Source organism: Scyliorhinus torazame, chromosome 20 (assembly GCF_047496885.1).
Source record: "Scyliorhinus torazame isolate Kashiwa2021f chromosome 20, sScyTor2.1, whole genome shotgun sequence".
Classification (NCBI taxonomy): Eukaryota; Metazoa; Chordata; class Chondrichthyes; order Carcharhiniformes; family Scyliorhinidae; genus Scyliorhinus; species Scyliorhinus torazame.
In genome coordinates, this window is record NC_092726.1 from 9,390,715 (window position 1) to 9,418,535 (window position 27,821).

Here is a 27,821-nt window from a genome sequence, read left to right on the forward strand (position 1 = left end):
TACCTGGGTGAAAGCACAGCCCAGGTTTGTTGCTGAGGCAGACAGGACAGATAAATCTCCATCTCTGGCTAGCTCACTGATTTCATCCTCAACAGCATCTAGATTGCTGCGATCTGGCGTCAGAACCATTGCTCTTGGGAGGGGTGCTCTGGGAGGATAAATGAGCCTGGGTTCTTCGCCCTGCCGCAAGGTGTGCTCGCCTGGACATCGATAAGAGGATGATCAAGTTGAGCAGTCAACCTTCCACAGGCTGAATAATATGCCTCCCGGTTTTCCCACGTGAAGAATGGACACGTGGATGAGGGAGCGAGACGAGAGGCTAATAACATCCCTGGGATCAGACCCTTGCAAGAACACGTGCTTGAAGGAATGGGAAAATAGTGGACAATGAAAATACGAAAAAAACATCAAAGGAAGAAATTGAGAAAAGGGAAATGATAGATTCAGAACATTCACAATTCTGAAAAATAGGATGAAATGTGAAGGCCAGCATTGTACCTTCAGTGAGATGTGAAGGAAGAAGGGCAACATTTTTGCTTTAGCCAGTGAAACTGATCTATTTTATTTGAGTGAGACATCATGCTGAAGGAACTAAGGAGCTGTGCTGTGTTCCACCCTGAATTAATGAGGGATAATTAGGTTTTGCAGCTCTTATTAAATTCAAGGAGGAGGGAGATTCCATTGAGCCAGCCTGTGTGTGACTTTCCAGTGCTTTCAGACTGCATCCAGCTGCTTTAATAACTTTGCCCTAATCCTCAGTAAACAAATGTTTGAGGGAGGTCCACTTGTTAACGTCTCTGGGTAATATTGCTCACTGCAAATGACACCTGCGTTATATGGTTTTTGTTTAACACGGTTACTGAGGGACATTGCTATTTGCTTTGGCAGACAGCACACAGCTGCTCTTATATACTGGGGAATGGAGCCAGCAACTACTGAAGAATTCATCCGTGGAGGGTTGAATGGGCCAAAAAAGTACGCACTTTTCTTTCCCCACCCCCTGCTGCCCGTCCACAATTTCAGGCAGTAGTTTTAGAAAACTGATATTCAGTTTAAGGCACAATAACAAATAATTTGTTCCAGCTTCTCAATTTCAAGTTTTCTTTGCATTTGGCGAGAAGCTGGGAGTGCAAAACATATTAATCGACTTGCATTAAAAAATATGGCACTCAGTCGGTTCCCAGCAGCTGCTGGGATTTAAATTGCAATAAGATTCGTCAAGCAAATGGCAACGTTTGTGAGTGTGAATAACATCTGCAGTTTATGCTCATCTTCCACAGAGGAACCAGAAATATTTTGAACATTGATTTCCTCTAAATCAGGAATTGTGACGTCCTGAACAGCGGTTTCAGCCCTTTGCGGAGATCATGTGATAATTTTATTCCTGGTGTGAGTGTGTCACGTGCTCTGGGGGCAATATCTTGAAAACTGCGTCTTTAGTTTTATTTTCTTCCTGTTGTCTTACCTTATTTCTGTTGCGGTACTGCAATTTCACAAGAATGGCATCGGTGTCCTTTGGGTAGTAATGCTGCCTGTAAGAAGTTGGGACGCAAATCTATCAGTTTTTGCTGAGTTTCCCTGGGAATATTCCACAACTGAATGAGGTCCTCCCATATAAATGCACTTTGGGAAGGATGTGGGAATTCTGTGGTGTTATATTCAGGGACTTGCAAGCATTCCATGTTACGGTCATCTGCTAGTTCAACTCTGTCAAATTATTTTCTTTTTAAAAAACTCAACGCCTTTTAAAGGCTTATTATCTGATCCCATCGCCTCGTGCTGGGACAAGGAATACACTGTGCGTGGGTAGCACAGAAACCAACTGTGATTTCCCGAGGCCAGTTCATTCAAACGATAATCATGCAATAAACTGGTGAGAGGCATACTATTCCATGGGAAATGGAACAGATATATTCCTCCTCATCCCTGAGTCCTGAACACATATTTCCTGCATTGAATATTCCATATAAATGCAGGGAGATTGTCTTTTGTCTGGTAGTTTAATAAAGACTTTACCCCAATGGACTAACATTTCCGGACAATCAGATCAGCAAATTAGTTACTAACATTACAAAGTGCAATTTGAGACTCCTTGTTTTCCAAGGGATTCTTGGGATTGAACTGTTGTTCTCCTTCAATATGTTGAATTTTGGGGTTGAGCTTATGTCACAAGAACAATCAAATCCCACTAACAATAGCAAGAACTTTAATTTATACAGCAGTTCTAACTTAGTAAAATGCATTGCTGAGAAAAGGGAGCTGCTGTACAAGCCCTTGATTTTACATTCATCAGGTCAGACATAATGATGCCAAATTTAAAAATTGGCAACAAATTATACTGAGTGAGAAAAGAGCACTGATTTGTTGGCAAATTGATTCTGATTGGTCTAGATGTTGCCATGGAGAATGCATCAGGGAGATATTGTCCCTAACTTCCTTGTTATATTCAAAAAGGCGCAATGCCTGGCCATGTTCCTTTTGCCTGCAGAGAACAGGTCCCCGCATATGAATATAGATGTTCAGAATTACACCTATTAAGTCAAGTTTGCCACATGGCTTACTTAAACTTGGATATGGTAAGGAGGATTTGAAAGGCAGGATGAGAATTTTAAAATTGAGGCATTGCTAAACAAGGAGCCGGTGAAGGTTAGTGAACAGACCTGCTGCATGTTGAGGTAGGAGGCAGCAGACATTTGGGCACGCTCACGTATTTTTTGATGTGGAAGAAAGGAGGCTGGCCACAAGAACCTTGGAACAATAGTTAAGTCCGGAGGTAAACACGGGCATGGGATTCAGAAGCGCATGAGCTGAGGTGGGAGTGGGGTTTGGCAATGTTACGGAGGTGGAAATAGGAAGTCTCGATGATGGCACAGATATTGAGCCGGAAGCTCATCCAGGCATCAAATAATAAATTTGCAAACCAAGGGCCATATTTTACCAGGGTTGTGGGGGCAGCAGGGGGGCAAGTGGGGTGTGGGAGGGTAGTGGGGTGTGGGTGGGCTGCTCCCAGCTCCCCAGTAAGAAAATCAGCTGACAGTCAACACTGGGACAAAGCCCATCCTACAGCAATAACACTCTCAGGGCAGGCTAAGCAAAGCAAGAGTGGAACTTGCACCCCTCAGGATATCCTGCCCTTGAGATTGGCCAGCAGCTCTAGTAGTACCGGCAGCGCCTTAGCTCAGTCGTGGGCACTGCTGGGACTGCAAGGCGGAGCAGGTAGAAGATGGATGGCTGCCGGAAACAGATTGGTTCCAGGGTTTTAAGGTGGGGAGGGAACCGAGAGCCCAGAGAGGGGAGAGATTGGGTGGGTATACAATAAACTCTGCTCTGCTACTGAAGGAAGGGGTGGCAAAGACACTGATATCCAGCATTTATGTCAATGGTCATATCCCACAGGATGCACTGTGGTCTTTGATTTTGACTTGAGAACTTGTTTAAAGTGAGACTTGTTATTCTCTGTGACAGAAACCACGAGCCTTGTGTATCTTGAGTGAGTCACACCAAACTTTAAAGTTTCCCTGCGTTCTCAGAGAAGTTGGAGAGCATCGTGAAAGCATTGCATATGCTGCCCTCTGCTGTTGTCAGAACAAAGGTTCACCCGACAATTCTCTTGTGATCTGTGGCAAAATCATGGATTGATTCCACATTTTCCTTTCTAGTTCGTTTCACAAAGATATGGGAACTATCAGTGTTACATGAGCATTGTGACATTTTAACTGCAATCTTCATTGAAACATTTTCGCTGGCAGTTATGCCAGAGAGTCGTGAGGTAAAGGCCTGATTTTGCAGCCTCTCTAAATTATGACAGCTCTCAATCTTGTGTGCTGATAATAATCAGGTGCCTATTTCCAGGGAGAACCTGACCATGAGCTGATTCTGGGCAGCATGCATCCACTCTGGAAAGTGGACAGGATTGACTTCGACGGTGAAATGTGAGCAAAGCCCAACCCAGACTTTGCTTCCTATCTGTGTGAAGTGAGATGTCCAAGATGAGGCCAGCAAGCAGAGAAATTGAAAGAAGGCATGGTCAGAATATTCAATTGCCATTTATCTTGAAGGACATTTTTAAAGGCTGCATGCCTTTCCAAGTTGGAAAGCAAGAATTGAGGAGCTGACATTTGAAAATAGAAGTACACGGGGAGGCATTCTGCAGTCTTGCGAATTACTGAAATACTTCAATTGAGGCTCACTGACAAGTGCAGACATAACGTAGAAAGTTCTTGGAAAATTCATGACCACTCTACGCCTCATGAGTAGCTGGCTGCTGCAGTGATGTGAATTAATTGAAAATATATTCATTTTAAATAGGAACAGCAATGCTGCACAGAAAGTACTCCTGTTCTAGTCAGTTTTTTTTGTCAGTTTCTTAAGCCCTCAATTGGGTTATCATTGCTGTCAAACAGAAGTTTGTTCTGGAGATGGTAAATGATGCAATTGGATGACCTTCCGAATATCCTAAACAGCAAACCCAAGGTACAACAATGAGGATTGCGAAGAGTTGACAATGAATGTTCTAATGATGTACAAGATTAATGAGTAATTTTATTTTCCATTGCTGTTATAATGGAGGACAAATTCCTGGAATTATACACAGAAATATTTGATTTTCAAAAAGATCTGTGTTTTATTTGTTTAAAAATGGACAGACAGCAAAAATTAGCTGAGAATGTACAGCTAGCCACTGACAGAAACAGTTGCATGGGGTTTCTCGAAGGACCAATGTAACACTTCCCGGTGGCCCAAGACAAGATAATTCGAAAATAATCCAAGGACTGATTGCCATCTCTGGTAAAGACAAAGGAACACGATGGCTATTTCATTCAAAGACTCTGGGTATAATTGCCTGGACCGACGAGTGGACTTCAGTTTAAATACACAAAGACGAGGGTTAAAAGATAGCCGAGAGAGCGGCCCAGTGTCTGTCTGTGGTCTGTGTGTGTGTGTGTGTGCTGTGAGAAAAGCAGCTGGAAGTTTGTCATACTGAAGGTGATACAGTAACCGAGGCAGAGCCCCTGCAAAACAGTCAACTTTTGCAGGGACATCTGAAACTCTCCCTCTGATTGTGAAAGTCGGCCAGCCAACGGAAGGATCGCAGCCGGAAAAATAACTTAAATCTCTTTACTGAACTACAGAACACTTGAACCGAAAGATCAGCTACCCGAATCAACCTGTATCAGACGCAACATGTCATCATTTACACCTCGCAACTCAAAAACTTTGTATTTACTTACTACTGGATTCAATTCTTACTTTTAACCTGTATGAATGTAGTTGCATGTGTTTTACAATTTCTCCTTACCTTTAGAGTTGTTAATAAACTTACTCTTCCTGAACCCAAGAAAGCCTGGTTAACTTGGCTCCTTTTAAAACAAAACAATTAGATCTGGAAAAGGTTTCCAAGGGAAAGGGAACCTTGTTAGATCAAACCTTTGTTATTTCCAGCAGAGGGTGGGTTGAATAAAGTCACAGAGACAGTCATTCCTCCTCACCCGGGTTTGTAACAATTTGGAGGTATCCCAGTCGGATGGAAACAAATCGAGGGGTCTTGCCCGGATCAAGGATTTTTCAGGAACCTTGGGCCGCCTGATTTCTCCGGCGCCGGGGATTTGGCGGGGGCGGGAATCGCGGCGTGCCGGTCGGCGGCGGCTGGCAGCGGCCCCCCCCCGGCGATTCTCCGGCCCGCGATGAGCCGAGTGGCTGCCCGTTTTCGGCTGGTCCTGCCTGCGTAAATTAGAGTAGGTACTTACTGGCGGGACCTGGCTGCGTGGGCGGCATCCGGGGTCCTCGGGGGGGCGCAGGGGAATCTTGCCCCGAGAGGTGCCCCCACGGTGGCCTGGCCCGCGATCGGGGCCCACCGATCCGCGGGCGGGCCTGTGCCGTGGGGGCACTCTATTCCTCCGCGTCGGCTGCTGTGGTCCTCCGCGATGGCTGACAGGGAGATGGTCCCCCCCTGCGCATGCGCTGGGATGACGCCAGCACACGTTGGCGCTCCCACGCATGCGCCAACTCGCGCCGGCTGGCAGAGGCCCTTCGTCACTGGTTGGCGTGGCGCCAAGTCCCTTCCATGCCGGCCGACTGGGCGCAAACCACTCCGGCGCCGGCCTAGCCCCTGAAGGTGAGGAGGATTCCGCACCTTTGGAGCGGCCTGACGCCGGAGTGGTTCATGCCACTCCTTTGTGCCGGAGTTTCCCGCCCCGCCGGTTCGCGGAGAATCCCGCCACTGACCTGGGGCTGGTTGTGAAACCATTTATAGTTTTCTTCCTCCCTCCTGAGGCTATAAATAAGTTAAATGTTGAGGCTATTGGTGAGAGATAGACACCATTATGGATATTTTGAATGGGCAAAAGAACAGTTTGTGAGGGTTGATGTAAATTGTTTGACACGTTGCACATTCATTTGTAAGCTTTCTTAAGGTAGGTTTGTGTTCGGCTCGATATTTTTCTGACAATAAGTCAGGTGAGCGGAATTCTCCCCCAACATTTCCAAGTGTAGTCTCTGGCAGGAAATGAGGAGCGATGGATGGGTGGATCTGCGTGATCCAGTTCGCAATCCACCCACACTTAGAAATTTCTTTGGAGCTGGGGTGATTCACGCTGTGAGACCGGAAGAAGCAGTAAAGCTGGATCCTCAGAGATCTCAGAATAATGCTGGCACCCCCCCTAGAATCGCTGACAAGGCCTCACCCCTAAATCGTTGGCTAATTCGCTAAATGCCGCCCAATGTCTCTGAATATCTACTTCCCAGGGAACCAGCACTTCCGGTGTGCCCGGGTTCCAGGTTGGCACTGCCAGGGATGGGGCCCTACCAGGTGGAGGGAGGTTGAGGGGGTGTTCCTGGGGGCTCCCCAAGGTTGGGGAGGGAGGCGGAGTCAAAAATGGGCAGGGGGGCAGGAGGGGGGGAGGGGGTGGGGGAGGGGGGGGGGTGGGGGAGAAGGTCGGGGCAGTCTTAACCAGCATTAAATTTTCAATAAATTGATGAAGAAAGAGCATGAATTAGCAGCTCTGCTTAGTTTGTGCAAAAGGTCTTAACGGGTTAACGGGAAATTAAAGTACTTCCTAAGTTCAGCCCAAGCGCATATATTTTTATTTTAGTCCGGCATTCGAAAGGAAAGGGTTAATACCTACAATAGATAAATATCAAGCATTCATATGTGAACTTTACCAATCATAAATTATGCCCTGCAATGTTTTGGAATTTGCTTCCTTGATAGCTTTCGAGTGAAGTTTCCATTGTGCAGTATGGACAAACAGGCTGTCCAAAATTGGGTTGTTTTTGGTTTTTAATGATTTATTTCGTTGCGAAGCTGGAACTTGCCACCTCTCACTCTGCTTTCCCAAAGTGTCAGAAGCTGTTTCCATTGCAGGTCTTTTGTCTGCCCGGCTGTGAGATTCTCTGTCACCTTATTATCCCTAAAATCAAAAATAAAGCTTTGCTTTGACTTCACTAACAATGGAAGCATATCAGGAAATATTAACAGGCCCTGCTCTCGGTACAGAGGATTAGTCTGTTAAGGAACACAACTCAGATGTCCAGGCCACAGAGTTCCGAGCATTCCTTCTGATATTGTCCCCAGGTTCTCTCATGCTTGCCAATTCCCTTTGATAAAAAGTTAACTTTGTTTCCTTCTCAAATTAATTATTAGCATCAGTTCCCTGAGCGAGACTGAGCTAAGATGTCAGGAATGTAGCTCGCTAAAACAGAAATGCAACAATACTGAATTCTTTTTTATTTAGCATAACAGATGGAGAAACCACCCATGCAAAGGATTCACTTTTGGTAGAATATAAATCATGCTTCAAAGTTCCCTTCTACGGTCCTCATGTATGACCTAAAGCATCTACAGGTCTAAAATCGACCTACATAAATGAGGAGATCGACATTTTGTGTAATTCTTTCACTTGCATGATAAAGTTTTGCCCCCATTCTAAATCAGCAAATACACTTAACTGCCGTGAATAATCCCACAGGATGTCCACTAACGCATTCAACCTTATTTTTAGTTCCTATCAGCAGAGTGATCCCAGGCATGAGCTTGGCCATTTGAATACAAACCAGATCAAGGAATCACACACACTGTGCACTCCACCTCTTGCATTAATTCCTTAATGGTGAACAGTCAGTGTTGTGCTTGACACCCGACTGTGTGGATGACTACTGGGGAGGAGAAAGGTGAAATATTTCAGTGTAGGTCATTTCTATGCCTGCACCAACCCTTTCCTCAACGCCCCCCCCCCCCCGCCCCACACCCGACCCTTGGTCCAAAATCTTTCTCTCTCCTCCCCCACCGTCAATTCCTTTCAAAATCTTAAATCCCTCAATCAAATCACCTCTTAATCTTTCATATTCCAGGGAATACAAGCTGTCATCTCTCCTCATAATGCACCACTTGGAGCCCTGGCAACAATCTCTTGAATTTGTGCTGCATTCATTCATTCCAGGGGCAGTGGATTCTTTCCTCGGTGCGGCGGCAGAACTAGAAGCAGTACTTCAGATGTGATCTTCCCCGGACTTCGTGTAGCTGGACTAAGACTTTCTCCTCTTTATATTCTAGCCCTCTGTTCATGAAGTCTAATGTACGTCAATGGAAATAAAATGAAGACCGACATTTATCATAGCCCCGTGAGAACAGTCAATTCTTGAAGAGTGTTTTTGGTGTGTGGGCAATGAAGGGAGACGAGTATTTCTGCAGTTAGTTTTACTCCTGCAACACAGGAAAACCTGAAAGGTGGGGGCAGTGGGATTTTAAAACTTTTTTTCAATGTTTTGAGTTTGGCTTTCTAACATTCTGGCCTTTTTTGTGAAAATCGAAAACCACTGATCCACAATTTTCTCAAATCAATTTATACCATTATCGGTGGAATACAAGAGCTCCAGACAGCCATTAGTTTGGCAGGATAAAACCGCAGGCTGCATAATCTGTGCACCGCTTCACACACTCCAAGCTGCTGAAAGAGTTAAATGTAACATCCTTGACTGCACAGCTCCTGGGAAACCTAAAGACACACAAACCAACATGGGCAGTCCTTGTTTGAGTGCCTGATGAGGATTTGTCAATAAACAACTGATGCAACAATCAGCATTCCGACTGAGCCTCCTGCTCTGAGCAGATTAAGTGAAACTACAGCATGAAAGTCTATAGAAAAAGGCCGATCTCTCTTGTGGGCAGGTCAGGCTATTGGTTTACTACTTCACAGTTAATAACTTTGGCCTTTCCTTTTTGGAGTGTAATTCTTCCGAGATTGAAAAGGTTGCTACTGCTGCCCCGTGTTGCACATTGGGGGTTTGTCGGTCACTTAGTGACAATACTATAGAGCAGCTGAAATAAAGAAGGAAAGGAGGCTGGGCACCAGTTAAAACATGCAAGTACTTCAAGCAATTTGGAAGACAGATAGATTATTTGCCGCTATTTCAAGGGTGTTGGAGTATGGTAGCAAGGAAGTCTCGTTGCAAGCACAGAGGGCTTTAATGAGACCATTCGTGGAATATTGTGCACATTTGTGGTCTCCTTAGCAAAGGAAGGATATACTTGCCTTGGACAGAGTACAAAGAAGGTTAATTAGAGTGATTCTTGGGATAGGAGGATTGTCATATGAGGAGACATTGAACGGAATAAGTATATTCCCTGGAGTTTAAATAAATGAGGCGCACTCGTTGAAAAGTCAAATTCTTCAGGGGGCTGGAGAGGGTAGATGTTGTTTTCCCTGACTACAGAATCTAGAACTAGGGGACATAGCCTCACGATAAGGGGTTCAACAATTTAGGACTGAGATGAAGAGAAATTTCTTCACTCAAAAGGTTGTGAATCTTTGGAATTCTCTACACTCGAGCGCTTTGGATGTTCAGACAATGAGTATGATCAAATCTAAGATCAATAGAATTTTGAACACTGAGGGAATGAAGAAACGTGGCAACCGGGTGGAAAGTAGAGCTGATGTCAAAGTTCACCAAGATCTTACTGAATGACGAGAAAACTCGAGGGGGCCAGATAGCTGACTCCTGATCCTATTATGTTTTTCAAACAGTGAAGTGGTCATCAGAGCAGTGGGAGACTTTAATTTGTTGACCATATATTTGAGTTCATAATAAAATCTACGATCCAAATAAAAGGCAAGCCATTGGTCAGCCTGTTTCCCTTGAGGTACCGCAGACACCTGGGAATCAGTTACACAGAACATTTAATTCAAGCGTGCAAATGAGTTCAGGAAAGAAACATGCATTTGTGAGTGCACAGTTATACTGTCACTTCTGCATTGTGATTGTCCCAGAAGCCTCGTCCTGATTCTGAAGTGGAGTGCTGTGTACTTTTCTTCCTGGAGAATACTATCTGCCATCGCTCTGCCTTGGTGTCACACAGATTAACTCCAAGCAGTTTCAGAAAGTTCAGAGGGCCTGTTGGATTTCTTTTTTTAAAATAAATTTTAGAGAACCCAATTGATTTTTTCCCCAATTAACGGGCAATTTAGCATGGCCAATCCACCTAGCCTGCACATCTTTGGGTTGTGGGGGCAAAACCCACGCAAACACGGGTAGAATGTGCAAACTCCACACGGAGAGTGACGCAGAGCCGGGATCGAACCTGGGACCTCGGCGCCGTGAGGCATCAGGGCTAACCCACTGCGCCACCGTGCTGCCCCCCTGTTGGATATCTTGGGTAATTTATAAAGTTATTTTTTCCTATGTTTTCAGGGCAAAGGCACTCGCAGTACCTATAAAATTAATTGGAATGAATCTTGGTGCTCTTAAAGGCTCCCAGAGTTCCACAAATCTTGGTTGTATGAACAAAAGCCTGTTGGATGCATCGATATTGCTTCAAACATGATACTGAAGATAGATAGCACATAATAACTCTACTTGAAATGCCACCTGAATTCCTTTTACTGCATTAAAGGCACCAAATATATCCGCATTGTTGTTTGCTGTTATTGACCTTCTAAAATCTATTGCAGCACTAACACAATTCCAGCTATTTGTGCTTTTCAAAACTAGTTTCATGACGGGTCAATATGTTTTGGCATTGACCACACTGAATGAGAGGATGAATTTTCTGATTCTAACCAGAGCAGTGATGGGCAACCTCGGCTAATGAGTGGACCCCCTTCCTCTCAGTGGGCTGCAAAATTAAAATCGGGCATGTCCATCAACTTCAAGTGGTAAAAGCACCTCACTTCACATGCCCCTGCTTTACAAGTGTATCACTTCAGTCATACCGGTGGGAAAAAAGCTACTTGGATGGAAACCGGCAAAATGTGACAACTCAATACCTGCGCAACAGTCAACCAGATGTCTCTTGGGTTGCACTCAGAACCCTGATGGGCCACAGGTTGTCCCGACAGTGAACCAGAGTGCATTGCCGTGTACTGCAATGTACAACATATTATTCTACTACCCATGTGATTATCAGGTCCTGAGACTGGAACCCACATATTTGATATACGATCAAAACGATTCACCTCGCTCTCATTGCCCCCAAATTTCCAGGCCTTCCCGCCAGCAGGATCTTCCAATCCTGCTGATGACAGACCCCCTGCCTGCGGTGCATTCCCCAGCGGCGGAAGGTGCAGGACGCACAAAACCCCAAAGACATTGGCAGTGCTTTCCTGCCTTTAACCAATGGCATTCTGCATCCTCCACCGGTAAATACACTGCAAGGGGGGACTGGAAAACCTGCCCACCAGGACAGTTCACAAGAAATTGCCAACAGTAAAGGGAAACAACAATTTATGCTGCATGGGAAGAGAGTGCTGACCCGTTGGCAAGTGGTCTCTGATTGATGAAGGCATTGATAAATTGTTGTTCCCCTGTACTGTTGTCCTGATGAGAGCAAGATGAACAGCTTTGATAGCATGTCCCTTTTTTCAATCATACTCAAGTTCTGTCTTACCAAACAACCATTTATAGGAAATCCAGACTCTCTCGGTATTCTGTCCCAATTTAAAATAATTGCACCTGGAGTGTCAATGTGCGGCGAGAGTCAACATGTGCCTTGCGATTGTTGGTGCAAATTGCCAAGTATTAATTTCATTCATTCATGGAATCTGAATGTCATCGGGCCAACATTTATGACCAATCTTTAATTGACCTTGGGAAGGTGCTGGCTTGCCATCTTCTTGAACACCAAACTATTTCAGAGAGCAGTGAAGAACCAGCCAAGTTGCTGTTCGTCCAGAGTGACGAATAGGCTGGTGTGGATAAAAACTGCAGACATCTTCCCAAAGAGACATCAGTGCACCACAGAGGTTTTTACGTCAGTTTTAACAGTTTTTTACTGTTATTGTTACCGATACCAGTTTTTTAATCCCAGATTTATTTCATAAACTAAATTCAAACTCCTCAGCTGCTATGTTGGGATTTTAACTCATGCCTCTTTGGCGTTAGTCAGGCCTCTGGTTTACTAATCCTGGAACACAATCACTGTGTTACCCTATCTTGCGTTGGTGCCTATTGCTGAGCATCTTCAGTTTTACTGAAATAAAGGACAATTCATAAATAGTCATGTTGTATCAAAATAAAATTTGGTCTTGGAAAGAGAAAGGTGGATGAATCATTGAGAGCTTTCCTGCGGGGTCTCGTCATCACCAAGAATTGGCCAACAGGGTAGGAAACGATGGGAATTTTTTAGAGAGGGAAGAATGCCAAAACCTTTCGTTGCTGTTGTCACAAATTTAGATGCATCGAACTTCTTGCTCGGCTCACTCGAATGGGATGAAGATAGAAAAAAAGTCAAGATGAGCAAAGAACCATCTTCAAAACATTCCCAGTGAAACTCAATACAGGAGGAGCCTTTGCCGGAGTGTTTGAAGCAACCACCCTCGTGACAGTGCTCCATTTCTCCTAAGCTCCTCAAGCTTTGCTGACTCAGTCACAACCCACAGTTGAAGGACCCAGGCTGCTCAGGTGACCTCCGTCTGGTCTGAGATTAACTGGAATGAGAAACAAGAGTCATAAAGGCCCTTTACTATTCCCTTCACTGTGTGAATGCTGAGCACATCAAATTGCCTGTAATCACATGAAAGAGGGCTTGGTTGCTTTTTTTCAAAGCGAAGGCCAGCAAAGATGTTTTTTTTGGTCTTTTGAATCGGCAAGCAGTTAAACATGGATCTTAAGTTGCTGATGCTTACTGCAAGAGATTAGCGAAGACTGGGGAAATATGTGCTGAGACTCGAAGAGAGTGAGATTTGCACTTCTTGAAAGCAAACTTTGCTTGAAAGCAGAAACCGTTGTGAAGGCACAAACTGAACAATTTGTTTGTGGCAGAAGATTCTTTTTTAAAAAGCTACCCTGCCTGTATCGTCTTGTGTCTCAACTGTAAGTGGTGAGAACAGCGGGGGATTAGAACCTGGAATGCACTTCCTGACAAAGTGGTGGAGGCAGATTCAGTTGTGGTTTTCAAAAGTGAAAATGTTTGCGGGCGACAGGGAAAAGGCAGTGGGGTGGAACTGGGTGGTTTGGATTTGCGCAGCACCGGTACGGACATGATGAACCGAATGAGCTCCTGCTGTGCTGTAACCTCTGTATGAATCATAGAATTTCACAGAATCATGGAATTTACAGTGCAGAAGGAGGCTATTTGGCCCATTGAGTCTGCACCGGCCTTTGGAAAGAGCACCCTACCTAAGCCCACACCTCCCCATAACCCAGTAACCCCACCCCACCTTTTGGGGGTGACACGAAGGATAATTTAGCATGGCCAATCCACCTAACCTGCATCTTTGGACTGTGGAAGGAAACCGGAGCACCCGGGGGAAACCCACACAGACACAGGGAGAACGTGCAGACTCCGCACAGACAGTGACCCAAGCCGGGAATCGAACCTGGGACCCTGGAACTGTTAAGCAACTGTGCTAACCACTGTGCTACCATGCTGCCCTTTTTTCTCTCTCATCAAGAGAAAGTTGCCACTGCTTTTGTGAATGTGACTTCCTCCCTCTACCCAGCCTCCCTCGCCCGGCTTTCACGCCATGTCTTTGGGGAGACCATGCCCAGCCCTGCCCTGCCCTGCCCAGCTCGCTTGATTCCAAGTCTGTGCCCAATTCTATTTCTTGTCTACCTACATATTGTAGGCCAGAGGTTCCCCAAATCGGCACAATTTATCATCAAGTGGGGAGGGGAAAGAGGACTGGCTGTGAAGGATCGCCACTGATGCATTGTCTCAGAGCTAGAAGAGGTACATTTTATGCTGATCACAATATCGTTTTTTTGAAGTGTTAAAAGTTGCACTGTTGCTGATTTTCTCCTTGGTGCAATTGCTCTGTTTTATTACCTTTGCTCTCGAGTTGCCAGGTATCTTTATGATACCGCCACGAGGTTCAAGTCCGAGTAATGATCAATAACCCAATACGCCGATTAGTAAGATTCAAATCAAAGCACATTTATTATACACAGTAATCGCTACACATGCACAAATTCTACGTCTAAGCTACTTCTACAACTAACAGGCCTATACTTAACTTCGGACTGGCCCACCAGGTCAGGGGAACAAATGGCCTTTCGTTCGGGTTCTGAGTCTGCGGGATTCAAAGTTGATACGGATTGGTAGCTAGGAGCGCCTATCTCGTAGCGAGCGTTGAATTAAGACTTACGTTGTTCGGGAGTCACTGCACCGGTCACGGTCAATGTTGGTTCGTGTTGCTGGGTGACCCGGGCAGGACGCAGAGGTGAAGAGAGAAGAGAGAGATTTGAACATGGGGCTCAACTCTTATAGTCCCCAGGGGCTTCCCGCCTTTCGGGGCAGACCCTGTACCTGGTCCCAAGTGATTGGACTTTGTCCCAATCGCTTGGTTCAATTTTCTCCAATGCTGGAGCGGTTCCCTGATCGATGGGCGGTCTTGAGGTGCACGTTCACCTCCTTTGTGTTGGCTCCTGCTGGCGCCGAGGAGTCTGACTTGCTTTGTGTTTCCAAAATGTTACTTATTGTTCCCGGGATTGCTCATCAGTATGCAGATGGCTGCTACTTTGTTATGCTGATGGTCGCTGGTATCGATGTTGTCTGGCCTTTGCAGAGGTAAATACACAGCAAACCTGCAGCTACTGGTTTCTGTCTATGTTGGCTGACTTTCCCATCAGCCTTTGCCGTTTGCCATTTTAAATCGGGAGTTGGCCAATTTAGGTGGCTACACTCCCTCCTTGTGATCCTAACGTGAAGCGTGAAGGATCACATAACTACGTTGCTTTCCATTCCCTGACCTGGGGAGCACTTCTTTCATGGCCTCTACACTGACCATAACTATGCAAAAAATTTTTTAACTGACAATTCTAAGGGGCGCTATGTCAAACAGGGACATGCATTACAAAACAAAAAAATGGGTACCTCTAACTATTCTTAATACAATACACTCACATTTCTTCACTCTAACTTCCTCAACCATACAAACAAAATCATAGCAGTTTATACAAATGTTTCCTGGCTTGGCAGTCAAGATCAGGATCGTACAATTGCTCATGAACATTCTTTACATTTCTTTATTTACAATAAAACCGCAAATGAATGCTCTTTATTATAGATCGTGGGGGTCGGGGGTCTGGTCGTATCCAAAAATAGGGTATCTGATCCAATATATCGGGGTGCAAACACGGTCGGCTCTCCTTCACCATTTTCTTAGACGCATAGTCTGCACGATGCAGCAGAGTATTGCCAATACCAGAAAGGAATCTATTCAATAGGACAGGGAGTACCAGGTTATAAACCTGGCACACCAAGATGGTGTGGTGTCGCTGGTGACTGGGCTCTGGGTACTGCGGGGAAGTGAAACATTAACGGCTGGGGGGGCTTGAGGTCATGGGGTTCGCGTTCACGCGCAACCAAATGTCCATTATTACGATGAACCATCCGAAGGAAGTCCTCATGGCTGTTCATCTTTCACTTCTCCTCTCTTCTCTTCTCTTCTCCGGTCCTGGAGCTTCTGGAGTTCTGTGGAAACAAGCATAGTGTCTGTAACTATCTTGGTTTAACATCTCGTACGATAGTCTGTCTGTCCTTTAGTGCCAATTACTCCCTTTATAATTGGTCACTATGTGTGACTCCCTCATTTTTCTTCTCCAAAAACGTAATTTTAGGACAAGACATACTTTCAAATAATGAACCAGTGCGAGCTGTCTCGCAGACTGTGCGATCTACCATCCAAATGTTTCAGGATGTAAATAGCATGTGGTTGGCAACCTAAGGGTTACCTGAAACAAACCAAAATTTTTTGAACTAAAATTTCCAAAATGAGGTGCGTATGGGCCGTGAAGGGTAAGAGTTGGATGGAGTATTCGGGTAGGACGGCTACCAATGCCCTGTCTCCACTACCCGAGCGTAGCTGACCAGAGGTGGGTTCCCAGGCAGGGCGGGTCCCAAGCCGTTTCTCCACTGCCTGAGCAACCGACAAGAACGGACAAGAAATGTAGTCATCGTGGGGGGCTGCCGTATTGGTTCCTTCCTTGAACCAGAAGAGCAGTTACGAACGGGGGTCTGTGGTCTCTGTCGACAGACGAGTTCCGCTGAACTGGTGTCTGGGACCTTTACAAGTCTCTGCAGACAAACTAGTTCCTCTGAACTAGTGTCTGGCCTTTAGCGAGTCTCTGTGGGCAAGTCCTCAGAGGTTTCTGCTGAAAGGGCGTGGGGCCGAGGAATTTTTTTTTTGGTCTACAAACAACATTTAACAAACTTACAAACAACATAAAACATGCTGCAGGTTCCATCAGAAAGGACACCACTTCTCCCAAGCGGTTCCTTTTAAAACATCATCTGGACACCTCAGTTATCGGTTGCGAACATGGTCGCAAAGGGGTTCTCGCTTTGGGAGTCAGACTCAAGGTCGTCATCTTCTCCCGGGTGCCAAACTCTTGAATGTATTAAGGTTGATAGGGCTGCATGGTGTGACTTGGGGGTCGCTCTCGTCATTTCGGACGAGTCTGAACGAGTTGTCTCTATGCCGATAGTTGGTGTCTAGTTGTGTGGGGATGGAATCAGGGTCGGCATGGTAGTTCGGTGGCCGGTGGTGGGGTTTGTTTAGGAAAGTGATCATGAAGGGATCACTTGGATTGTGGTCAGATTCGCTGGGTGTGGATCCTGTTGCATGGGGATAGTAGGGAGGCGTGCTGTGGCTATCGTCCGAGTCACAGTCGCTGTCTCTGCTGCTGCAGTCTGTGGGCGTTCCGGGGCGGAGTGTATATTTTGGGGGTGGAGTCGAGGTTGAGTCCGTGGCTGAGCTGGACATGTTAGGGGATGGTAGGGTTACGTTGGCTGTGGGCGGGGTGTGGTGTGCTGCGTCGAGCATGACGTGGTGTGAGTGGTTAGACTGTGTTCCATATGCCTTCAGCTGGTTGATATGGAACCACACAGTCTTACCGTTGGGATACTTTATCTTGTATACAGAAGAGCTTACTTTGTCCGCAATGGAGTACGGACCCGAGTACTTTGGTGACAGGAATGTGCTGGGGTTGTATACGGAGAGCTTGACTTGCTGTCCTATTCTGTACTCAGTCGCATGCACTGTCATGTCGAAACAAGCCTTGCTCTGTTTCTTTTGTGTGCCCAATTTCACTGCGGCTGCTGGCTGAGCCGTTTTAACATTATTCACTAACTGCTCCACGGCTTTCTCGTGTGTGAGGGCCGTCACTTTGGGGCTGGTCAAGTCTAAACCTAATAAAAATTCTGTGCCTTTCATGGGGCGTCCGGTCATGAGGGTGTGTGGGGTGTAACCTGTGGAAGTTGAAATTGTATTACGCAAAAATATCAGCGCAGAAGGGAGGACTGAGTCCCAAGGGGTGTTGTTTTGCTGGACCATTTTTCTGAGGGTGGATTTTAGGGTCCGATTCATGCGCTCCACGATACCACTCGACTGTGGGTGGTATGCTATGTGGAATTTTTGGGTGATGCCAAATATCGTGAGGACGTCCTGCATGACACGTCCCGTAAAATGGGAATCTTGGTCGGATTCAATGCTGCGGGGGAGTCCCCATCTTGTAAAGATGTGGTGGGTCAAAATCTTGGCTGTGGTTTTTGCAGTGTTTGTGCGGGCTGGGAATGCTTCCACCCATTTCGTAAACGTGTCTATCACCACGAGTACATATTTATAGCCATTCCTTCAAGGGGGCAACGGTCCTATAAAATCAATCTGGAGGTTAGTCCAGGGGCCATTAACGGGTCGGGTGTGACTAAGCTCAACCTTTTTGGCATATCGGTCCGGATTATTCTGGGCGCAGATAAGACAATTCTCGATGTAGTGATTTACATCATCCTTTAAATTCGGCCACCAACAAAGCTGCTTGAGGTGGGCTGTAGTGGGATTGATTCCCTTATGTCCATGACCGTCATGGAACAAACAAATCAGTTGATTCCTGCCCTGTTCAGGAACCACATAAAGGATGTCTTTTAACACCACACCGTCATGTGTGGTCAGAGCATTTTTAAACCTCTGAGAGGGAGCTGGATATTTTCCTTTTACAATCTCCCTGAGATTGCTGTCCTGCTTCTGGGCCTCCACTTTAGGGGCTGGTTTAGCTCACTGGGCTAAATCGCTGGCTTTTAAAGCAGACCAAGGCAGGCCAGCAGCACGGTTCAATTCCTGTACCAGCCTCCCCAAACAGGCGCCGGAATGTGGCGACTAGGGACTTTTCACAGTAACTTCATTGAAGCCTACTCGTGACAATAAGCGATTTTCATTTTCATTTTCATTTCACTAGATCCTCGATCTTTGTCTGCGAGACCTGAACTGCATTCACTGGTGCGCTTTTGGGGGGTTTCCAAAAGTATCCGTGCCTGGAACCTGCTTTAGCCAGTGCGTCGGCTTTTACATTTCCAGGGGGGGAGGAACGATGGTGACTTCGAACTTTGACTATCCCAAAAGTCCTGTTCTGTGCTCTCTCTAAGATGTGACGGAGCAATGGGGCTGAGGGGAGGGGTTTTCCGTCTGCGGAAACAAATCCTCTTGCTTTCCACAGGGGCAGGAATTCCGTGAGGCTGTTGCAGACATAGAGGCTATCCGAGTATATGTCTGCTGGTCTGGGGAAGGAATCTGGGTGTTCCACTATATATGCGATGGCCGATAGCTCTGCTGCCTGCGCGCCGAAGTGTCCTGGAAGTTTTATTGATATTTCCTCGAGGGCGCGTCCCTGCGCGTCCTCGACATAAATACCGCAACCTGTTATGCGCTCCCCATCCAATTCTGTGGAAGATCCATCCACATATATCTTAATGGGCTCACACGTGTCTGTGTGCTGGGGGCTCTGGGTTGAACTACCTATCTTTCTGGGGGGTGTTTTAGCAATGAAGGGGCCTGTGTTGTGGTGTGGAGAGATAATTTCACATTCATGGGGGGTTCCGGGGTACTGTAAGTTGTCAGCTAAAAAGGTGTGCGTCTTTGTCCATTTAATAGTGATGTCCCGTCCCTGCAAAAGAAGGGTCCATCTAGCAGCTCTAATCTGGCTTACTGTACCGTCCTTGAGTCATCCGTCCAGTAAAAGTTGGGTGGGGGTGTGTTCGGTGAGAATTGTGATGGGGTTCAGTCCGGTAATATACAAAAAATACTGGACTGCCCAAAATACTGCGAGCAGGTGCCTCTCACAGGCTGAAAATCCCTGCTCCACAGCATCTAAAGCTCTGGAGGCGTAACTGGTCGTGCCGTTCCTGGAGGAGCACGGCCGAAAGGGTGCGGTCTGTGGTTGCTACCTCTGTGGCGTAAGGGGAAAGCGGGTCTGGAACTTGTAGTGCGGGGGCTGCTATGAGTGATTGCTTCAACGCATCCACAGCATCCGTATGCTGCGGAAGCCATTCCCAGGGGGCTCCTTTCTTTAGGAGGTCTGAGAGGGGTGCTGCCTTGCTGGCGAAACCGTCAATGTGGTTTCGGCAGTAGCCAACCAGTCCTAAAAACGACCGGAGGGCTGAAACGTTCTGGGGAGGGGGCAATTTAGCAATCGAGTCAATCCTTTTATGCTCGATCTCACGTTTACCATGTGTGATAATTGTTCCCAAATATATCACCCTATCTTCCAAAATCTGGGCCTTTTTGGGGTTGACTTTACAACCAATTGACTGTAAGAGTTACAGGAGTTCGGACAGAAGCTCAAGGTGCTCTTCCTTGGTGTCTGTCTGCAGTAGTAGGTCGTCTACATTCTGAACCAGGCATTCGGGGCGAGAGAATTTGGCTAAACCATTTACCAGCTGTCGGTGGAAAATGGAGGGGGAGTTGTGGAATCCCTGTGGCAGGCATGTGCACGTGTATTGCTGATTTTTAAAGGTGAAGCCAAATTTGTACTGGCACGCCTTTGCCAATTGAATGGACCAGAATTCATTACTGACATCCAAAACCGTAAGGAATCGGGAATTGAGTCCCTGCTTGAGCATGGTCTCGGGACTTGTTACAACGAGGGGGGCTGCTGCGGGGGTGATTTTGTTGAGCTCCCGGTAATCGATGGTCAGTCGCCATAATCCATCAGGCTTTCTCACTGGCTAAATCGGGGCATTATTAGATTATTAGTGGAGGCTACTGATCTAAGTACACCCTGCTCTAATAAACTTTCTATTACCTTTGAGATTTACCTCTGCCTCTTGGGAAAATCCATACTGTTTTTGGGGTCTAGGGTCAGGTCCTGTTATCTGTACAGAGCCTGTCATCCGTCCACAGTCGTGCTTGTGGGTCGCGAATGCTGCCCTGTTCTTTTGCAGAACTGCCTTCACCTGCTTGTCCGTACTAAGCGTGGTCGGGTTGAACCAAAATTCGCCTACTGCGCTAATTTTGTTCGCGTATTCTCCTATGTTGAGCGTTGCGGGGCCTCTTGCAGATTTTGCCATTTTCCAGACACACTGGTTGACTGGATCAAATGAAAGATTGTGGGAATTCATGAAATCGATTCCCAGAATGTATCTGCTGTGTGGGGCAGGTCAACTAAAACTACGGGGTGCTTGGTGGTAATGGTACCGATTTGAATGGGTACAGGGGCTGTGATGTGTCCCTGCTGTGAGTGGCCTGTAAAGCCGCTGAGGGTGATAGTGGCTGTAGTGAGTCACGTGTCTTTTTGAAACAGGGTGGAGGAATTTATCGTGGTGCGGGACCCTCCTGTGTCCCAGAGAAATTCGAAGGGCTGTCCCCGAATTTTCGCTGCAACTACCGGTCATCCGGACCTATCCCAAAGGGTGTCGCAGACCCAACTGGCGGAGCCGGTACACCGTCAGTCCGTTCCGGTCAGGTCCGTCTGATCTGAACGGGCGCTAATGCTATGAATGGGCTCTGTCTTCTTCTTACTCAGAGTGCCCGTCTGCTGGGCTCTCTGTGGCTTTCTAGGGGCATTGCACTCTCTTGCGAAGTGTCCCAACTGTCCGCAGTTGTAACACTCCTGTGACTTGGGTGGGGGGCTGTTCTTTCCTTCATTCACCCATGCGGGGTTCTGTTGTGTGGTAACTGCCTGTATATCTGCGGCGGCCTGCTTTTCCTCGGGTTTGCTTTGTATAGATTGCTCCCAAGCGCGGGACACTTCTCGTTATGGGCCTCCTCTGAGGGATCATAACCCGCGCAAGCTTTCTGTTCTGTTTCTGTGGCATGGGAGATAAGGGTGCAGGTCCATTTGGCCATGTTGTCTGGGGACAAATGGGCACGGTCTAAGTTTCCAAAGACTGCTGCAAAGTGGATCCACAGGCATCCAGTGAACGCTGTGGGGTGCTCGGATTTCTTTTGCCTGCATTTGTTGAGGCCATCTACGGGGTCACCCCGGTTATACCCGATCGCATCCAGGATCGCGGTATGCATTTCTGCAAGGGTGCCTCCTCCTACGTTCTGTAGGTCGGGAAGGGCTGCTGCTACTGAAGGGTCTAAACTTAAAACTGTGAGCTTTACATGCTCTCGCTCATCCAGGCCGTATATGGTCGCCTGATGCTTTACGGTGGCAAAGAAATGGTGGGGTCTGAGGTGGGGAGGAACGGTGTGATCTTATCGCACGCGTCCCTTAATTGGGTCACTGTTAAGGGGTGGAGTATAGAAATTCCGCATCGTCCGATGTAGCTGTGCGGTGGGTGGTGACTGGGTTCATTGGAGCCTGAACTATCTGCTCTGTGGGGGGTTGTGGCGCTTTTCTCTTCTGGGGCTTTCCCTGCGCACATGTTCCCTGAACATATCTCTGCGCTGTTTCATTTAATTCTTCCCAATCAGGGCCATCTTCCTGATCTAATTTCGCTCCAAAGGTTTCCTGGAATCCTTTCTGAACTGAAAGCAGCGATTGCAGCTCTGCAATCTGCATCCGACACTTTACGTGATCTAATGTGCTTTGTCTTTGTTCTGTGGTGGCAGCATGGAGTGCTCTTAAGGCTGCCTTTAGATCGCTGCACTGTCTCTGCAATGCTTCTACCTGCTTTTCTGTTTCTTCACGTACCAGGACTGCACGTTGCGTGTCCTGATAGGCCTTTTCATATTGAGACTGGAAGCTGCTTAAGTGCGCCAGACAAGACTGGTGTGCCCTTTTGGCATCCTCCACCTCTCCATCTTTTGCTGCCAATTTCCTTCTCAATTCTAAATTCTCCTTTTCTACCTCGCTTACATCAACCTTACTCATTCGATGTATGACCTCTACTTCTTTCCGGAGCATCCGAACGACCTCGTCTGTGCCTCGCAATTGTGCCAAGCAGGACACGATTGCCATCGGCTTGCGAGCTTTCCCTAAGCTCTTTTTGTTGATCTGGGTCAGGTTCTCCCACCAAGTATGTCCTATACTCCCGGGACCCGATTCCTTGTTGTCACAGAATTCATTCCAAAGGGGCCATCCTTTCCCTTTGAGATATTTCCTGATCTCTTCCTCCCAAATGGGACATTGTCCCACTCTACTGCTGCTGGTCGCTGCGACCGCAAATTCTTCTGGGTTCATGAGGCGTTGCATTGCCTGCATTGCCATCTTTCCTATCCGAATGCTGCTCTTCAAATTTGGGACAGGGGTATTAATGCGGTGCTGTAAATACGGGTACGGCTTTCGCTACTTTCCTATATACAAACTTCCGACAGTTTTGTCGCAACAAAAATCGATCAGTTTTACCTTATCACCCTGTTAGTTACGCATGCATACACACATTTCCGAATTATGAGTATTGATCAGAACTGCTTGAACGCTTGTGGTTTTCTGTTCCCAATTGGATCTCTAATTCAAATTCTGGGTTCTCCCGGAGTGGTTTTCCACTTCTAGATCGGGTCCCGTCAGATGTCGCCAAATAATGTTGCTGATTTTCTCCTTGGTTCAATTGCTCTGTTTTATTACCTTTGCTCTCGAGTTGCCAGGTATCTTTATGATACCGCCATGAGGTTCAAGTCCGAGTAATGATCAATAACCCAATACACCGGGCTTCCGGGTGCGGCGATGACCAGCTGAGTCGCACGTTTCGGCAGCTCCCTGTGAAACGGACTTTTGGGCTCTTGATAGGAGCCCCAACGGCAATTTTGACGGCTAAAAACACTGTGCGGTAAACCAGAAGGGAATCCCCCCTGGATACGGATGGAAAAAGGAGGAGAGAGTGGCCAGATTGCAGTGGATCCTTTAGAACAGCGGCAAGGAAGGCAAGCAAAAACCAAGATGGCGTCGGAAGGTGGCAGTTTAACATGGGGCCCTGAACAACAAGAGTTCTTGAAATGCTGTGTGGAAGAGATCAAAAAGGAAATGAAGAAAGAGCTGTTGGCCCCGATACTACAGGCGATCGAAGGGCTAAAGGAGGAACAAAAGACCCAGGAGCGGGAGCTTCGGGTCGTGAAGGCAAAGGCAGCTGAGAATGAGGACGATATACAGGGCCTGGTGGTGAAGACGGAGACGCAGGAGGCACATCAGAAACGATGTGTGGAAAGGTTGGAGGCACTGGAAAACAACGCAAGGAGGAACAACCTGAGGATTCTTGGTCTTCCTGAAGGTGTGGAGGGAGCGGACGTCGGGGCATATGTGAGCACGATGCTGCACTCGTTAATGGGAGCGGAGGCCCCGGCGGGTCCGTTGGAGGTGGAGGGAGCATACCGAGTGATGGCGCGAGGACCGAGAGCAGGAGAAATTCCCAGAGCCATAGTGGTGGGATTCCTCCATTTTAAGGATAGAGAAATGGTCCTTAGATGGGCGAAGAAAACTCGGAGCAGTAAATGGGAGAACGCGGTGATCCGCGTTTATCAAGACTGGAGTGCGGAGGTGGCGAGAAGGAGGGTGAGCTTTAATCGGGCCAAGGCGGTGCTTCATAAAAAGAAGATAAAATTTGGAATGCTGCAACCGGCAAGACTGTGGGTCACATATCGAGGGAGGCACCACTACTTTGAGACGGCGGATGAAGCGTGGACTTTTATTGTGGAAGAAAAACTGGAATGAGCAGGTTATTAAAAAGAACGTTCGAACAAAGTGGTGGGGCGAATGTGGGGGGCAAAGAGGGGTTTTATGGACTAATCCTGCGATGTGGTAACTTTTCTCTCTCCCACAGGTGGTGATGGGGGGAGGAGGGGAGGTGGAGGAGATGGGGCGTTGGCCATTGGGGGCGGGGCCAAGGGAAAAGCGTGGGCTTGGTTCCCGCGCTATGATAATCATGGCGGGAATAGAGAAGCAGGAAGGAGGGGGCGTCGCACGGTGCGAGCCGAGGTCACGGGGGGAAGCCGAGGTCAGCCAGAGTTTGCTGACTTCTGGGAGCAACATGGGGGGAGTAATTACGCTAGCGGGGGATCTAGCGGGGGGGGGGGGTGGGAGGGGGGAATTACTGGGTTGCTGCTGCTGGGGAGAGGGGGGAGCTGGTATGGGAGAGGATGGGCGGGGGGGCACCGCCTGGGGGAGATACAGCTGCGTGGGAACCGGGTGAGGAGCTGGAAAAAGGTGATGGCTAATCGACAAGGGGGGGAGGTAGGAAGCCCCCCAACTCGGCTGATCACGTGGAACGTGAGAGGGCTGAACGGGCCGATAAAGAGGGCACGGGTACTCGCACACCTTAAGAAACTTAAGGCAGATGTGGTTATGTTACAGGAAACGCACCTGAAACTGATAGACCAGGTTAGGCTACGCAAAGGATGGGTGGGGCAGGTGTTCCATTCGGGGCTAGATGCGAAAAACAGGGGGGTGGCTATATTAGTGGGAAAGCGGGTAATGTTCGAGGCAAAGACTATAGTGGCGGATAACGGGGGCAGATACGTGATGGTGAGTGGCAAACTACAGGGGGAGACGGTGGTTTTGGTAAACGTATATGCCCCGAACTGGGATGATGCCAATTTTATGAGGCGGATGCTAGGACGCATTCCGGACCTAGAGATGGGAAAGCTGATAATGGGGGGAGATTTTAATACGGTGTTGGAACCAGGGCTGGATAGGTCGAAGTCCAGGACTGGAAGGAGGCCGGCAGCAGCCAAGGTACTTAAAGATTTTATGGAGCAGATGGGAGGTGTAGACCCGTGGAGATTTAGCAGACCTAGGAGTAAGGAGTTCTCGTTTTTCTCCTATGTCTATAAAGTCTACTCGCGAATAGACTTTTTTGTGCTGGGTAGGGCATTGATCCCGAAGGTGAGGGGAACGGAGTATACGGCTATAGCCATTTCGGATCACGCTCCACACTGGGTGGACTTGGAGATAGGGGAGGAAACAGGAGGGCGCCCACCCTGGAGAATGGACATGGGACTAATGGCAGATGAGGGGGTGTGTCTAAGGGTGAGGGGGTGCATTGAAAAGTACTTGGAACTCAATGATAATGGGGAGGTCCAGGTGGGAGTGGTCTGGGAGGCGTTGAAGGCGGTGGTTAGAGGGGAGCTGATATCAATAAGGGCACATAAAGGGAAGCAGGAGAGTAAGGAACGGGAGCGGTTGCTGCAAAAATTTTTGAGGGTGGACAGACAATATGCGGAAGCACCGGAGGAGGGACTGTACAGGGAAAGGCAAAGGCTACATGTAGAATTTGACTTGCTGACTACAGGCACTGCAGAGGCACAATGGAGGAAGGCACAGGGTGTACAGTACGAATATGGGGAGAAGGCGAGCAGGTTGCTGGCACACCAATTGAGGAAAAGGGGAGCAGCGAGGGAAATAGGGGGAGTGAGGGATGAGGAAGGAGAGATGGAGCGGGGAGCGGAGAGAGTGAATGGAGTGTTCAAGACATTTTATAAAAAATTATATGAAGCTCAACCCCCGGATGGGAGGGAGAGAATGATGGGCTTCTTGGATCGGCTGGAATTTCCCAAGGTGGAAGAGCAGGAAAGGGTGGGACTGGGAGCACAGATCGAGGTAGAAGAAGTGGTGAAAGGAATTAGGAGCATGCAGGCGGGAAAGGCCCCGGGACCGGATGGATTCCCAGTCGAATTCTATAGAAAATCTGTGGACTTGCTCGCCCCGGTACTGACGAGGACCTTTAATGAGGCAAAGGAAAGGGGACAACTGCCCCCGACTATGTCTGAAGCAACAATATCGCTTCTCTTAAAGAAGGAAAAGGACCCGCTACAATGCGGGTCCTATAGACCTATTTCCCTCCTAAATGTAGATGCCAAGGTCCTGGCCAAGGTAATGGCAATGAGAATAGAGGAATGTGTCCCGGGGGTGGTCCACGAGGACCAAACTGGGTTTGTGAAGGGGAGACAGCTGAACACGAATATACGGAGGTTGTTAGGGGTAATGATGATGGCCCCACCAGAGGGAGAAACGGAGATGGTAGTGGCGATGGATGCCGAGAAAGCATTTGATAGAGTGGAGTGGGATTATTTGTGGGAGGTGTTGAGGAGATTTGGTTTTGGAGAGGGGTATGTTAGATGGGTGCAGCTGTTGTATAGGGCCCCAGTGGCGAGCGTGGTCACGAATGGACGGGGTTCTGCATATTTTCGGCTCCATAGAGGGACAAGGCAGGGATGCCCTCTGTCCCCATTATTGTTTGCACTGGCGATTGAGCCCCTGGCAATAGCGTTGAGGGGTTCCAAGAAGTGGAGGGGAGTACTTAGGGGAGGAGAAGAGCACCGGGTATCTTTGTATGCGGACGATTTGCTACTATACGTGGCGGACCCGGCGGAGGGGATGCCAGAAATAATGCGGATACTTGGGGAGTTTGGGGATTTTTCAGGGTATAAATTGAACATGGGGAAAAGTGAGTTGTTTGTGGTGCGTCCAGGGGAGCAGAGTAGAGAAATAGAGGACCTACCGTTGAGGAAGGTAACAAGGGACTTTCGTTACCTGGGGATCCAGATAGCTAAGAATTGGGGCACATTGCATAGGTTAAATTTAACGCGGTTGGTGGAACAGATGGAGGAGGATTTCAAGAGATGGGATATGGTATCCCTGTCAATGGCAGGGAGGGTGCAGGCGGTTAAGATGGTGGTCCTCCCGAGATTCCTCTTTGTGTTTCAGTGCCTCCCGGTGGTGATCACGAAGGCTTTTTTAAAAAGGATTGAAAAGAGCATCATGGGTTTTGTGTGGGCCGGGAAGACCCCGAGAGTGAGGAAGGGATTCTTACAGCGTAGCAGGGATAGGGGGGGGCTGGCACTACCGAGCCTAAGTGAGTATTATTGGGCCGCTAATATTTCAATGGTGAGTAAGTGGATGGGAGAGGAGGAGGGAGCGGCGTGGAAGAGATTAGAGAGGGCGTCCTGTAGGGGGACTAGCCTACAGGCTATGGTGACAGCCCCATTGCCGTTCTCACCGAGGAACTACACCACAAGCCCGGTGGTGGTGGCTACACTGAAGATTTGGGGACAGTGGAGACGGCATAGGGGAAAGACTGGAGCCTTGGGGGGGTCCCCGATAAGAAACAACCATAGGTTTGCCCCGGGGGGAATGGATGGGGGATATGGAATGTGGCAAAGAGCAGGAATAACGCAACTGAAAGATCTGTTTGTGGATGGGAAGTTCGCGAGTCTGGGAGCGCTGACCGAGAAATATGG

General features: G+C 47.8%; 1 long non-coding RNA gene across 1 annotated transcript in view; it reads left to right on the forward strand.

The window, feature by feature from the left end:
- The window catches only part of LOC140396860 (uncharacterized), a 127,784-nt gene extending 119,161 nt beyond the window's left edge, over positions 1-8,623 (forward strand). The window contains exon 3 of the long non-coding RNA XR_011936644.1: positions 8,439-8,623. This is a non-coding gene — a long non-coding RNA (uncharacterized lncRNA). The remainder of the gene's footprint in view (positions 1-8,438) is intronic.
- The last annotated feature ends 19,198 nt before the right edge of the window (positions 8,624-27,821 follow it).